The 14,492-nt window shown below is 54.5% G+C and overlaps 1 protein-coding gene across 2 annotated transcripts in view; it reads left to right on the top strand.

The window, feature by feature from the left end:
- The first annotated feature begins 4,995 nt into the window (after nucleotides 1-4,995).
- Nucleotides 4,996-14,492, top strand: part of LOC119091817 (liprin-beta-1) — a 105,552-nt gene continuing 96,055 nt past the window's right edge. For both annotated transcript variants that reach the window (XM_037214705.1, XM_037214706.1), the window contains exon 1: nucleotides 4,996-5,106. The gene's annotated coding sequence lies outside the window, so the exon portion shown is untranslated. The remainder of the gene's footprint in view (nucleotides 5,107-14,492) is intronic.

The following is a 14,492-nucleotide window of genomic DNA, read 5'->3' as shown; positions in this document are numbered from 1 at the left end:
AGCCACGAGGCTTACCGCCAGTACGAACTCGACAGGCTTCAGAGACAATGGCAAATGAGAGCGATATTTTGCACCTATGGGCGGCTAGTTTTGCCGTGACGGACAGTTTGGGACGGATGCGATCAAGTCATTATGAAATATGCGCATATTTTGGCTGCCCATCTGGTAACTATGCACTGGGTTTGATATACGTATTAATATCCGGCCAGTCGCTGGCTTGATTTAGGCGTTAGTGCGTTGCGTCCGAAATAGTATTAAAACAACTACATTTGTCGCTTCCCTTTCGATTGCTGGCATCACCGTGGGTGTAACAGTGTTGGGCTGGCTCCGTGATTTACGCGCGGTGCAGACACTTGCACAATGCATTCAGCTTTACGTTGTTTACTCAATGTCATCAATTCGACGGCCCCAAAGTCGCCGAATCTGCTGTTTGCGCACGAGCACACGCGCACGTTCATCCGTTCTTTTCCTGAGCGACTGTCCGTTTTTTTCGAGCAGAAATGCACTCATTCCTTTTCCGTGCCAAGCTTACTCTCGTTGGCGAGTTATTAACCGGTTTTCATCGTGTGCTCTAGCAACTTTTAGTATTGACGACTTTCGCGCTACTTCCATTCGTCTTGTTCACCCTATTACAACCCCCCTCGCTCAAAATCCTGTAGGCCCACTACGGGGCTTACCAGATTAGCCAATTCACGTATTGTGGCCGACGATGCGTGACTAGCTGCATTGCAATCGCATGTGGGCCAACACAGTCATACGTTCTTGTCTCTGTCGAATATTTCGGTTCCGCGTTGCTATTGTCCCTGGCTCACAAAAGCCTAGTTACGCATATAACTATCCGTTGCGGACGCTTGAGCATACCAATATTACCTAGGACCGCCAGTGCAAGCTCGGACAGTTGCTGTGTTAATGTGTTGTCATTGGCAGATCGTCAGATGAGAGGGGCATTGTGCACCCACGAAAATGACGTGTTTACATCTACAAACATTTTGGGTAATTGCGACCAACGAATCATAAAATACGCAAATAGTTTGGGTGGAGATTACCTAACGTGAACCGGACCTTACGTTTATGTCAGTTTCATTGGACCAGTATGCTCTGTGTAGTCGATAGCTTGTGGTCGATTTTATTTCAGAAAACGTGACGTTGGCTGTTTCTCGGTGGATGGCTGGCGTCTCTATGGGTCTGATGGTATTCAGCTGGCTAGATTTGTAAGCGGTGCATGCACCTGGACGGTGCAGTCGGTTTCACGTCTCTATCTGCTGGGGTCACCGAGGTCCGAAAACCCTGAAAAAAACTCCCAAACCGTCGAATCTCCTGTTTGTGCACGAGTGTATGGCCGTAAACATCAATGGGACTGTACGATTGTACGACTGAGACTGTACGATTGCTCATTTCTTTCCCACTCGAAATGCGTCGAAACGTTCCACTACCTCCTCATTGCCGGGCTCTGAACTGGGCTGTGACACGCGTTTCAGTGCGCTTTTTTTTGCTTGTTGTGAATTGTGTGTTTCGCCGGTTTAGACCAATGGGGTGTGTTTGCATGCGCCGACGGGGCACCACCGGTCGCATCCACTCCCAGATAATGCGGTAATGCTATCCTGCTTGCCAAGCCACACACCGAATCCAAATTTCAAGTGCCGGCTAGCTGGCACCGGGCCGTAGCTGTATTTGTGCATGATAGACGAACAGGTGTTGGAGAATGTATAATATAGACTAGGGAACTCTATAACTCACAGAATGTGTGATGTGGACTGGAAGGCCAGCATTGCACGATGTTCATTGTGTGAACTTAAGGCAACTTGTATGCATTCTTTTTACTTGAAGTGGACCAGCCCACATATAGGACACGTTCGGTTGCGGGAAAATTATTCAACGAATAATTATTTCTCCGATTATCATCCGCGGAGATTCTCCATTTGCGCGCGGCCTGTCCGAAAATTATCCCCCAGGTTAGTTTCCCGTGCGCCGTCCACAGCCAACACTCATAGCTCTGCATAGCGAAAACAGATTCTCCGTCTTGACCATGCTCTGAAAATTCTCTGGGATTCTCCCTCTCTACGGAAAATTATCTGGGATAAGTTCCCGTGTCAGCAATGCCGAACGCCATTCCGGAAAATTCTCAAACATTCCGGATAATTTTCCGAGATTATCTGCCGGCCGAACGCGCCCTTAATGGTTAGTCGCTTGCTCGAAAATCGACTACCGCACGAACTACATAGGCTAACTCACATATTGCGTGCGATAGCATGCGACTACCTCAGCTGAATCGTTTCGTCCGGTTTAGCCATCGGCTACAGATGGCCGGTGACGTGGTTGAATATGCGCCGCACAGAAAGCATCAAGCAACAGGAGCGTGCGCAAAATTTCGTAATAGTGGGAGGCACCTATAAGTTTCACTGGAAACCGTCTCTAGCATGCTGCAGGCGCGCACAATTCCTTGCGTGTCGTAAAACGTTGCATATCTCGATCTTCTTATGCTAAATGCCTTCCCGGAATTTTTAACTGTTAACATTTGGTAACGCACATACTGATGCATACTTTTTACCTTGTGTCTGCATGGCGGGGCACGTGACCCGGGGTCTAAAGGTGCGTACGCCCCTGTCAAACAACAGCGGGTACACACTCGCGACTTTAATGCCAGTTCGTAGGTGGCGGCAGGCCAGCGAATGAGCATGGCATTTTGCCCCCCAACGGTGAGTGGGGGTGAGCGAGTTGGAGAACGTACCTCGGTTGCGGTAAGTTCGTGCGTGGTTGCAAATCGTGCTAGATAAAAACAAGATAAAACACAGCATCCCAGTCGATAACGTTAGTTTCCTCTAATGACACGTAATGCGACCGTTTTAGTTTTTCACCTCTAGTCCATTCAGTGGCGGGTTCAGGATTCCGCCAAGGGGGAGACACGCAGCATTGCGGGCCCCCTAGAGTTTGGTATTCCCCCCAACAAAGTTTTGCATTCCGGCCATTATATTTTAAGATCTGATGTATCCCCTTTTGTAAACGGAAACCCATCTTACGGTGTGCAGCTCTAAACAACTAGGCCCATGCCCATGCAGGCCCACATATGGAGCCTACTCATTTCCCCCAGATCATGGTAGAGCCTGTCATTTTGGGGCTAAGTATTTCGGGAAAAATATGGCCAGCGATCAAGAGCGCGCAGGCATGTTTACAGATAGTGTCCCAATAGCAGCCTAGAGAAAATGCAAACAAAGGTCAAGGGCAGCGTGGTAGGCTCCTCAACGATCGGACTAGCCCGGCAAGTGGACATGTAGAGGCCCTGACAACAGCGTGCGGCCTTTGGACAGAGCAATGCGCCTCAAAATCTCCCCTAATCACTGCCCTCTCAATCAGCAAGGAATTACCACGGGCTTCTCACTTTCGCTTGCGATTATTCTTGGTCGTCTGGAGGCCAAAAACGTCCAATTGTGTTGTGTTTTGTGTCAGAAAACTGCGTCTGTTCGGCCGGTGATAGACCCATTCGTGGCCTATGGGCCCATCCTGGGCACGGGGGGGGGGGGGGGCATGGCCCGTGCCCCCTTCTGGATCTGCCACTGGCCCGAACTGCCTTCCATATGGACCCAACAAGAGCACAGAACACTCCATTCAAATAAGAAGTACCCAAGACACAATGTAGAGGGCCAGAAACCATCGAGTGTGCCCGAGGATGTTAACAGAAGGGACACCGACAGGAGCCTAGGGCCCTCCATTCAAATATGAAATACCCAAGACCCGGTGTAGAGGGGCCCCAGAATGACAGAGTGTGCCCGAGCAGCGTACTAGATGGGGAACCCGACAAAAGCGTGTGACCCTCTGTTCAAATAAGAAGCACCTAAGACGCAATGTGAACCGCCCCTGGACGATCGAGTGTGCCCAAGCAGGTTCGCAGATGGAGCCTCGACGAGGGCGGAGGGCCCTAAGCAAGGGACAGGAAACGAAAGGGTTCTATACCAATGTAGAGGGCCTATGAGCGTATCGCGAGTGTGTTGGATTCAGTAGGTTAACAGAGACCAACGTGAAGGGTCTTGCAGCAACCGAGAATTCCCGGCATATTCCCTGGCAAAAGGTTCCCGGCTATGGCATAAAGAATCTTTCGGGCGAATGAAAAGAATCCGTGCAAGGCACCTGACCGATAAAAGTGCCCCGGCACGCTAGCAGGATGGGGCCCGACAACAGCGCACGTGCCCCCGAGTTAATGCAGATGAATTAAGGACAACAAGGCCTTAACCCTCCAAGTGAATGTATAAGGTCCACGGGAACAGCGTAAGACATCTGGACAGCAATAACCATAAAATATCGCAACCATCACTCTCCCTACATTGGTGACGAATTATTTTTGTTTACCTGTGGGCCCTTCGTTTTCGTTTGCGACTTTTGTTGGTCGCCTAGAGGCCCAATCCGCGACCGATTTTGTTGAGTTTGTGTTCATAAAGTGGTGTTCTTCGGCCGGCTATGGACCTTTCGGAGTTCTGAGCCTATGGGCCCCTTCGGAGCCGAAGGGAGCATGGCTCCGCGCACCCCCTCCCACTAGTGATCCACTAAACCCACTTAGGCTCAAACGAACGTTACCTTTTGACTACGTTTTAACATGGCGTTGCGTAGCCAGGAGAAAAACGACCTTTCGCCGAGCGTAACCAGGGTATAACCAGGGGGAAAAGGATGGAAACAGGCCCAAAATACGTAATGTAACTTAATGGCTTATTACTGGCCACTGCTAAATGATGAACATTCCGTGTTAACTATCATTGGACAACCGACATGCTTTCATTCAATAACGTGTTGTATTCAGAAAAGTTTCGAGTAGTCGTGATGCTGAGAAAAATAGAATGAGAGCTTAAACCTATCTTTAAAGGAGTGCCTAATGCTGAAAGACGTTATGCATTTCAATCAGCTGATGAGAGTACACAAAACACGCTTTTTGCGCTCTTGCTTTTAATATGGCGCAGATAATTATCTGCGCCAAAAGATCCAAAGCCCGGTACGCCTGTGGCGTGACGCCCATATTTGGCCTTTGTGGTCCAAACATACGTTGTTCAAATTCTTGTGCGGGTGAATGGAATGAGTTTCTTAACTGCATGCTGAAGCAGCCCGATCTAAAGCCTAAGAAAGGTATGGGGTATACTGTGGTAGCTGTTTGCACACGGCGTATTGTGATTCCTGAACTAGTGTCTTTTCCCGCTAAAATGTAACTGATCATGTGTGTGTTGAACTATATACTAGATGTGGGACTCGCATAGTGCACCTGTTCGGAGTTTGACATATTTTTACAACACATGCTCAAAAATTCATCTCCCATTCCCATGCACCTAAAATTGTAATGCTTGATTTTCACCCTATCTTGAGAAGGTAAAAGGTAACACGTCAAACCTAAGTTGTAAAATTTTTCTAAAACCTCTCAGCTGCTGTTAAACCTTTGTCAAAATGGACCGGCATGCTGACTGTGATGATCACTGTTGTGATCAATTCAACCCAGGGGACACCAATCCAATGTGGCATGTGCCTACCAGTCTGCAAATGGTAGCTAGCATGCTGACAGGATGTTTGGGGCAAATATAACTTTCTCCCAAGTAGGGTGGTAAGCTGCTCCATCTGTGGAAATGTTTGTTGACTTTACAAACTATAATTTATCAGCATGTCTTTGTGATTCTATCTGTTTTGTGTGTCAGGGAATGCATCTGTATGTTCTCAATATTCCAATTAAGTAATATTTGCCTCAAAATTTGGTTAGCTTTCCTAAATAAAAGCTGTGTCTCACCTCTTCCCCAACTAAATCTCATTGAAATCTGTTATAGTTTGCAGATTGGGATGCATACACAGCATGCATGTACTGAACCACACACCCACATGCATCAAACAGGCTAAACCAAATTGATTTTGGTTTAGGTTGGATTTTAAGTAATATTTGTATGATAATCTTGTTGATGATTCTTGTTTGACATTATCTTTGCAACATCATAGCATCCTTGAATTATGGTTCTCTGTGTACTCAAATTGGTGGTAACTGAGCACCTAATTCTGAGAGCTCAGATTTACAGCACACAAGTCATGTGGTCAACAAGAAGATGGCATTGCCAAGCAGATATCTACTTGGAGCCCCAAAATGGCCCCTTTATGGCTAAGAATTTAAGTAATTTAATTTTGGGGTGTGATATATCACAGAAACATTTATAGTAAAATTATTTGTTGCAGTATTGAAGCTACTTAGGAATTAGTTGTATGATGTTATGAGGTTTGTTTTAGTTCCATGTGATGCCATCTTTGTTTCATTCCATGTCAGTTATGTTTTAGCTTCTGGATTAAGAAAACACCTGATTTTCCATCATATCTTCTACCATGCAAATCAGATAACTCAAATATCATATTGGTACATGGAGTAACCACATCCTTGATGGAAATCATAATGACCAGTCCCATTGAGTGAACTTCCATTGCATCATATGCCAAACATGGCTTTAAAAATCTTCTGTTTTGTAATGCCAGATGGAAAATGGTTAGTGCTTATTTCCATGAATGATAAAATACAGCTGCATTCTGCCCCTCTTCCTAGACATTCATTTGATAACAAAGCTCTCAGTACCTTACACCACATAAATAGATGTAAAGAGCCATATAGTTATAGTCAACAACACTCACTGCTGAAACTGACGATCAGGTCTCCACCTATGCTGAGGGTGGCAGTGGTCCATAAGTATACAAGGGAGACCATGGCATAGGGGTAGTTCTGCAAAACATTGAAAGGAACCCTAGAGCTTGTCAAAGGTTCCTCAAATATTTGAAGAAGATCTTTGAGATTGCATATGGGGCCTGCATGCCTGCATACAGGGCTATATGTAGGGCCTGCATGTAGCCCTGTAGAATTATTCCTATACCTTTATATACAGCAGCACATCTAAGATTTTCTCCTTGATGATAGCCTTTAGTCTATCAAAACTGATGGTTAGAGGCCTTGCAGCCACCCAGATGCCTTACTCTGAAATGATTCTGATTGATTGACTGCTTGATGATCTGAGGACTAGTGGTGTATTTAACTTACAAGAAGCTATTGATTGGTAAAGCACAAAGAGTACTGTCAGACTAATTGCCAAGTCTCAGTTAGTACTGTTGCAAGTGATGTAGTAGAGGCGAGCATGCCAATACCTTTGCCCTGAGTTTTGTATGTGGTTCTGGGTGATCATGCAAAAATTTGGCACAGCATTCTGAGGAGTTTTGGGGAAAACAAATTTGGTCCCCAAGCCTTTGTGCCAGACTTCCTTTATTAGCTGACTAGCAGGGGAGGTCAAATTAATTATCCTATAGAGTCACTTAGTGATAAGGCTAATATCCATGCAAGAAGCTGTGCTGAGTGAGGACATCAGCATTTTGATGCTCCAACTCAAGTAAGTAATTCATGTGCCTAAATTTGGAATGAAAAACATTAAGCCACATAGGGTCCATCGCCAATCAGATTACCAAGAACAGTCCATGGTTAAGCATTCTGTAGGCCTCCATCATGTGAATTGCTTTTTAGGCTTCTGGCTGGAGCATAGTATCTGAATTACAGAGGGCACCCCTGGTCCGTAGAACGGTAGTAAGGTCTGCATTGTTCTTGTCCAGCTGCAAAGATGGCATTTGAGGCCATTTTTACTGGGACCCTAAATGCTGCAGAAGTTCCTCACTCGCACATGTCAAAATGCTGACAGAGGCTGGAGTCACACAGCTGAATTGCGCTGCAAACTTATGCATTCAGGAGTACATTATGGCATCCAAGGGAGACGAGAGGTACCGAATACTGGCACTGCGGTGGTTAAACTTCTCGTCTGGGGAACCAAAAGTGCGCGATTTGGTTCCTCGCAGTGCCTGCACTTTCCTTTGAGGACGAGAGGCAGGCGACGGGACATGGCCTCATCAGCTGAGTGCGCGGTGAGGCCCCAATGTCGTGACGAGGAAAAGTAGATATGGGCACAGAGCTTCCTTTAGTCCGTAAAGAACGGTCATCTGAGCTTACTAGAACTAGGGCTCAGGGTCGTTCCCTTGCCCACATTGTCGTGACAGTTAAGGTCATCTTGGTGAAGGAAAAACATCAAAATACCTACTAGCCCCTCGATGGGAGAATAATTATTCTAGCCATATGTTTGACTAAAATGCATATATTTGTGTCAGCCGATCCAGGATTTGCCTGCGCAAGCATAAGTATCGCCTTGGAATATGTTTTAGCGTCGGGATTTTTTTGTCGTTAAACATTCATGTAAACGGATAAAATGTGGACGCAGGATGATTTCCTGTTTAGTTCAGCAGACAATGCTGTAATTCAATTTTTGGCCAGCTACTTGATTTCATTAGCCAAGAGGCAACTGTGGTCCTGCCGGCCGCCACCATATGACATTTATTGCCCACTGGTTTGAACGTTTTGAAAGATTTGTTTCACCATCATGTGGCAAAGTGACGAGGTAACAGGAACTGAAAACTTCGAGAGCGTCACTCCATTTTGACTGCGGGGACGCTCGTAAGCCGGACCTGTTGCGCGGGGTCTCGGCCTGGACGGCCCCCGGGCTGGAGCGCCGCTGCAGCTACTCTACGGGCCGGCGGCCGTGCGTCACGTATGTGTATAGTCGGGGCTTCATTCCGGCACGACCGACCGCTTATCACGGGCCGCGACCATCTGTCACCGCCAGGTGTTTGTCATGTCCCATCCGAGCGGCGCACTGTTTACGGCCGGCTTTGGACCAGAACCGGCCCATCACCGGCACCCCGGCTGGATCAGAGCTGGCCCCCACCAGCACCCCGGCTGGACCTGAGCTGGCCCCCACTGGCACCCCGGCTGGATCAGAGCTGGCCCCCACCAGCACCCCGGCTGGACCAGAGCTGGTCCATCACCGGCACTCCCGCTGGACCAGAGCTGGTCCATCACCGGCACCCCGGCTGGACCAGAGCTGGCCCATCACCGGCACCCCGGCTGGATCAGAGCTGGCCCCCACCAGCACCCCGGCTGGACCAGAGCTGGCCCCCACCGGCACCCCGGCTGATCAGAGCTGGCCCCCACCGGCACCCCGGCTGGACCAGAGCTGGTCCATCACCGGCACTCCGGCTGGACCAGAGCTGGTCCATCACCGGCACTCCGGCTGGACCAGAGCTGGTCCATCACCGGACCCCGGCTGGACCAGAGCTGGCCCCCACCAGCACCCCGGCTGGACCAGAGCTGGTCCATCACCGGCGCCCCGGCTGGACCAGAGCTGGCCCCCACCGGCACCCCGGCTGGACCAGAACTGGCTCCCACCGGCACCTCGGCTGGACCAGAGTTGGTCCATCACCGGACCCCGGCTGGACCAGAGCTGGTCCATCACCGATGCCCCGGCTGGACCAGAGCTGACCCCCACCGGCACCCCGGCTGGATCTCGCGTGATGCCCCCGGTCCGCTGAGCGGACTGCCACCACTGGCTCTCGCCGGCGCCGCGTTCGGCTGGCGGCAATCAGCCGTCCCCAGCCTGCTGTCGTGACAGACCTCTGCCACGTCACCGGCGCCTCGAGGCTGTCTGCACGGCCCCGGCACCTCCGGGGCAGAGGTGCCCACCGCCGCTGCCGGCGCGGACTGGCCGGTCGTCACCCCGCCGGACGGCACACACCGCACGAGCGTCTCCGAGTGCATTGCTCTGTACGCAGGCACGCATCCCCCGGCAGGGCGCGGGTGCGGTCGGCGATCGGCGCCGAGAGGTGCTGTTGACCGTGCGGGGGTGCCGGGGCGTTCGGCGTGCGTCCCGGGGTGCTGGGAGGTGCAACCCGCGTCACGCTTTTGCTGCCGGCGGCTGCCGACGTGTCGCTAGTGTCTGCGCCGGGGCCGTGGGTCGTGACCTGACCCGGGGCCGTGGGCCAAGACCTGACGCCGGGCTGTGGGCCGTGACCTGACGCCGGGCCGTGGGCCGTGACCTGACTCCGGGTCGTGGGCCGTGACCTGACTGACGCGGGCCCGGGCCGTGACCTGACGTCGGGCTGCGGGCCGTGACCTGACGCCGGGTCGTGGGCCGTGACCTGACGTCGGGCTGCGGGCCGTGACCTGACGCCGTGCCGTGGGCCGTGACCTGACGCTGTGCCGTGGGTTGTGACCTGACTCCGTTCCGTGGGCCGTGACCTGACGCCGACTCTGGCTGCCGTGACTTGACTCCGGGCCGTGGGCCGTGACCTGACGCCGGGCCGTGACCTGACCCGCCGGGCCGTGGGCCGTGACCTGACGCCGGGCCGTGACCTGACGCCGGGCCGTGGGCCGTGACCTGACTCCGTTCCGTGGGCCGGGACCTGACTCCGGGCCGTGGGCCGTGACCTGACGCCGAGCTCTGGGCCGTGACCTGACTCCGTGCCGTGGACCGTGACCTGACGTCGGGCTGTGGGCCGTGACCTGACGCCGGGCTGTGGGCCGTGACTTGACTCCGGGCCGTGGGCCGTGACCTGACGCCGGGCCGTGACCTGACTGCGGGCCGTGGGCCATGACCTGACCCCGTGCCGTGGGCCATGACCTGACCCAGACCCGGACGGGGCAAGGCTCGGACGGACGAGGTTGCCGGGCTTCAGCCTGCGCGGCCGATACTGAGCGGTGCTGCCGCGGCAGGCAGCGCGCCCCGGCACCGGGGTGCACCGATCGCCGGCTTACCGCGCCGACCACGTGCAAAGCTGACCGGCTGAGGACGTGTTCGATGCCGAGGCATTCAGGGCTTGCGCTTTGAATAGCTGACCTCGGACTGAGGTCGGAAATGGAGGAATATTTAAACACCGGAGCGGCCGTGTCAACTGTTCGTTGAACTTGACCCTGTCCTTACACGTCCAGTTCTCTCTGTGACTGGGTCAAACGCGATCAAGAATGAAAGCTTCGATGCTCTCTGGTGTTGGCGCGGCAGACACCGAGTCCTGACAAACCAGCACGCATTGCTGACGTCGGGTTTCCAGCAGACATCACTTCTGACTGATTGCCTTCCATAAACTGCATCCGACTTGCTCCGTAGCATGTCAGTCTGTTTCGCACCGGCGCCGAACTTCTGCACTTGCGCACGCCTGAACCGCACACCTCATTACTGGTAATCACACTGGCATTCACGCGGGCAGTCGCCGCCGTCGCTGAACGACCTCCCCTCCGCGGTGGCGGCGTCTGACGAGCCGAGCAGCTCCGTGCTCAAAACACCAGACAGACAACGGTGCCCCCCCCCCCCTTCCCCAGGCATCAGCGGCGCGGGTGTGTTCTTTGATCCCCGCCAGCGCCGCCGCTGACCGGTGCTGCGGCGCGGATGGGCGCCCGGATCCCCGCCGGCGCCGCCCGCGCTGCGCGACCCCACCGACCCGCATCGCCTCCACTCGAGCCAGTATCGACGCGCGCGGCGGCAGCTGTGCGCGCCCGCACCGTCTCCGCGTGTGGCGGCGGCAGCGGCACGTGTGGGGTGCGCCGATTGGGACCGGGTGCGCCGCATCTGGAGACGGGTGGCGGCCGGAAGCGGGCCGCGCACGGCGGCGCGCGGCGCGCCACAGTCGGGCCGGCCGAGCGGCGCGGTGTCGGGCGGCGGGGGGCGCCTTGTGTACCGGGGTGGAGGTGCGGAGCAGGCGGCGGCGGCGGCGCTCAGTGCGGTGGTGAGGCGGACTTCGCCGACGGGGCCCCGCGAAGACCGTAAATGACCTGTGTGACGTGAATCCTTGTCGTGGAACGGTACAGATGATTACCATAAGAACGGTTTAGACCCCGTTTTCGACGATCTGCGCGGGCACTGCCCCAGCTTCGGTGGTGTGTTACTCTTGCCTGGATCACCAGTGAGTCACACCTGGCTTTGTGCTGCATGCAATGCCCGGTCTTTTTTACCGTTCCCCTCTCATTAATTCCGGTCGTCCGTCAAAGAAATGTAGCAGATTGTGTGCGATTGGTGGGTAGCGGTGGTCGTCGCTCCGCAGTGTGTCGGCCACCGGAGCGGAGACCAGTGGGTGCACAGCGGGCAGCGGAGTGCGCCTCACTCCGGCCGTCCCTCCCTTGATCGAGCGAGCCGCGGCCGGCCGGTGCCCGAGTGCAGCGAGTAGGGGCGTACGCCTCACTCCGGCCGTCCCTCCCCAGGTCGAGCGAGCCGTGACCGGCCGGCGCCCGAGCGGAGCGGGTAGCGGCGTGCGCCTCACTCCGGCCGTCCCTCCCCAGGTCGAGCGAGCCGCGACCGGCCGGCGCCCGAGCGGTCAGATGGTGTACGGTGGGGCGTCACGGCGTGGCGACAAACCGAACCTGATGGCGACCCGCGGCGGCGACACCAACCACCACGAGGAGGCCAGTCGCATGCTGGAGACAGCTCTGCAGCAGATGGACAGCATCATCGCCGGTGGGTGGCGCCGCGGGGCCGCACCAGGCCGGCCCCTGCGCTGGCTGGTCTGGCCGATCCGTTGGTGTGACTGATCCGTTGGTCTGGCTGATCCGTTGTCTGACAGATCCGTTGGTCTGGCTGATCCGTTGGTGTGACTGATCCGTTGATACGGCTGATCCGTTGGTCTGGCGGATTCGTTGGTCTGGCTGATCCGTTGGTTTAGCTGGTCGAAGTGAGCTGCTGGTCTGAATGGTCCCATGGTTGCTCTGTGCCGCCTCGGCACTGCACGTTCTGCGGACTGCGGGCTGGGTGGACGGGCTGCGCGTTACGCCTATCCCCTAACCTTGGAAGAGCACACTGCGCTCCGGGTTGCTGTGGAGATGGATCGGGCAAGTCCGCCTTACGGTGCAGAATTCCGCACTACGCCTACCAGCGTCGCGTGGAAATGGGCTCATTCTAAGACAACACAGCCCCAACTTTTAACACGAGGCGGGGCTGCTGTGTGCCGGATTGGGCAGTTGTGCTGCGCTCAACTGGACGTTCGGTGCAATAAACGTTATCGCCCAAGCGCTATGAGCAATTTAATGCTTGACGTGCTTGCCATGCGCCGTTGATGTAGACCACGGTTTGATGCAGCTCTGTAAACAAAACTGTCTGACGTACCGGTGGTGAGGCCCTGTCGCACACATTTTGCTCACTGTTTCGAATGCACTGCGATGTTTTCATGGGAGCAAATGACAAGCAGCCGCCTGTCTGAACAGCTCCACAGTTGGACACCTGTCCAAGCCCGTGCCGCACAATCAGCTGGCTTGAGCGTTGCTACATCTGCGCGGAACCGGTCCGGTGTAGGCTTCGTCGGGTGGTGTGTCTCTTGGCGCCGGGCTGATGCTGGATTCCTGGTGCTGTGCATACCGCACCTAATCAGTGCTCAGTCTTTATGGAGGTGCTGGGTAACGGGATCCGACGGAAGGGCCCGGCCCACACCATCTGCTGTCTGGCGTGACCTCGGAGCGCGGTGTTCCTGCTGAGTTCAGCTATACTGATGTCTCTGCGGATCGCACGCACTGCTTTGGCTCATATGTCAACAGCGGGGCTTATAGCCGCGAAGTCGTGGGTGGCGGCGAGCGTCGGCCGTGTTTTGTTTTCTCGCCGCAGTCGGTGAGAGAGTGGACGTCGCTTGTGAGTTGTGGCTGCTGCATTCGCATGCTTAAAACAATAGGTGAACCGGGTAGCGTAGTCACGACTTGTATTGAATGTGCTCTGCGAAGTCGCGTACTTTCAGATCTGGCAGGGCTGCTCTCGCGCAGAAGTGTGCTCCCGGCGGCGTGCAGAGCGTTGCAAAGACAATAAGGGAAGGGACCGATCAGATATGCCGTGAGTTGACGTCACAGAAAGGCTGAACCTCCCTCGTCGTACGTCCACGAACGGAGCAGTCTGGAAAGAGTTTAAGGTGACTGCGATTGCAAGAATGACTGAGTTCATGGGTTTTTGCGGCTTGACTTGCATGTTTAATGAAGAAGGTTCAATTTACAAGTGACATGCAGATAGTATGTGTCGAAACATGCAAACATACATGGTTTTATTGACATGTTCAGCGTGATACGGAACGATATACGATCTCTCATATCGCGTTCCGCGTACACCTTCACCTCGTTGACGCTGCACGGATCGTGACAGGAGTGCACCACACGACACATACTTTTTTGCGGCGGACGCGGAGTTCAGTGTTGCACTGGCGGAACGGCACGACAGCGAGACGGTGCGTGTGTGACGTCATCAGAGACGGGCGGTGACGTCACACGTGACGAATGGGGACGGGCGGCGGCAGACCGCAGCCGGCACCGCGGTGCGTGTGATGTCATCGGGGCAGACGGCGGCTGGCGTTCGTGCGATAGGGCCGGCAGAGCGCGCCGCGTTGCAGGCTGAGGCCGGCCACCTCGTCCGGGAGCGGGGACACGCGCGGCTGGACCGGAGGCCGCCAGATACGGCGCCCGCTGCAGGAAGACTGTGACCAGACGCCATGGAGACGGCTGAACGAGGCGTGTGCGGTGTGCCGGCGATTTGCGGCGCATCTTCGGCCGCTTGTCCGATGCGTTTGCGCGGGGCAGTGTTTCGGCGGTCCTCCGTCGCGCGCGGTGCTGTCTCTCCGTGTGGCGTACGACCGTGGTCCCCAGTGCTGCACGGCGGCTCTCATGTGTGTGTGTG

The sequence above is a fragment of the Pollicipes pollicipes genome, unplaced genomic scaffold (genome assembly GCF_011947565.3).
Source record: "Pollicipes pollicipes isolate AB1234 unplaced genomic scaffold, Ppol_2.1 Scaffold_3447;HRSCAF=4054_pilon_pilon_pilon, whole genome shotgun sequence".
Taxonomy (NCBI): domain Eukaryota; kingdom Metazoa; phylum Arthropoda; class Thecostraca; order Pollicipedomorpha; family Pollicipedidae; genus Pollicipes; species Pollicipes pollicipes.
The sequence above is the reverse complement of the archived record's forward strand: the minus strand, read 5'-3'. Positions and strand labels throughout refer to the sequence as shown.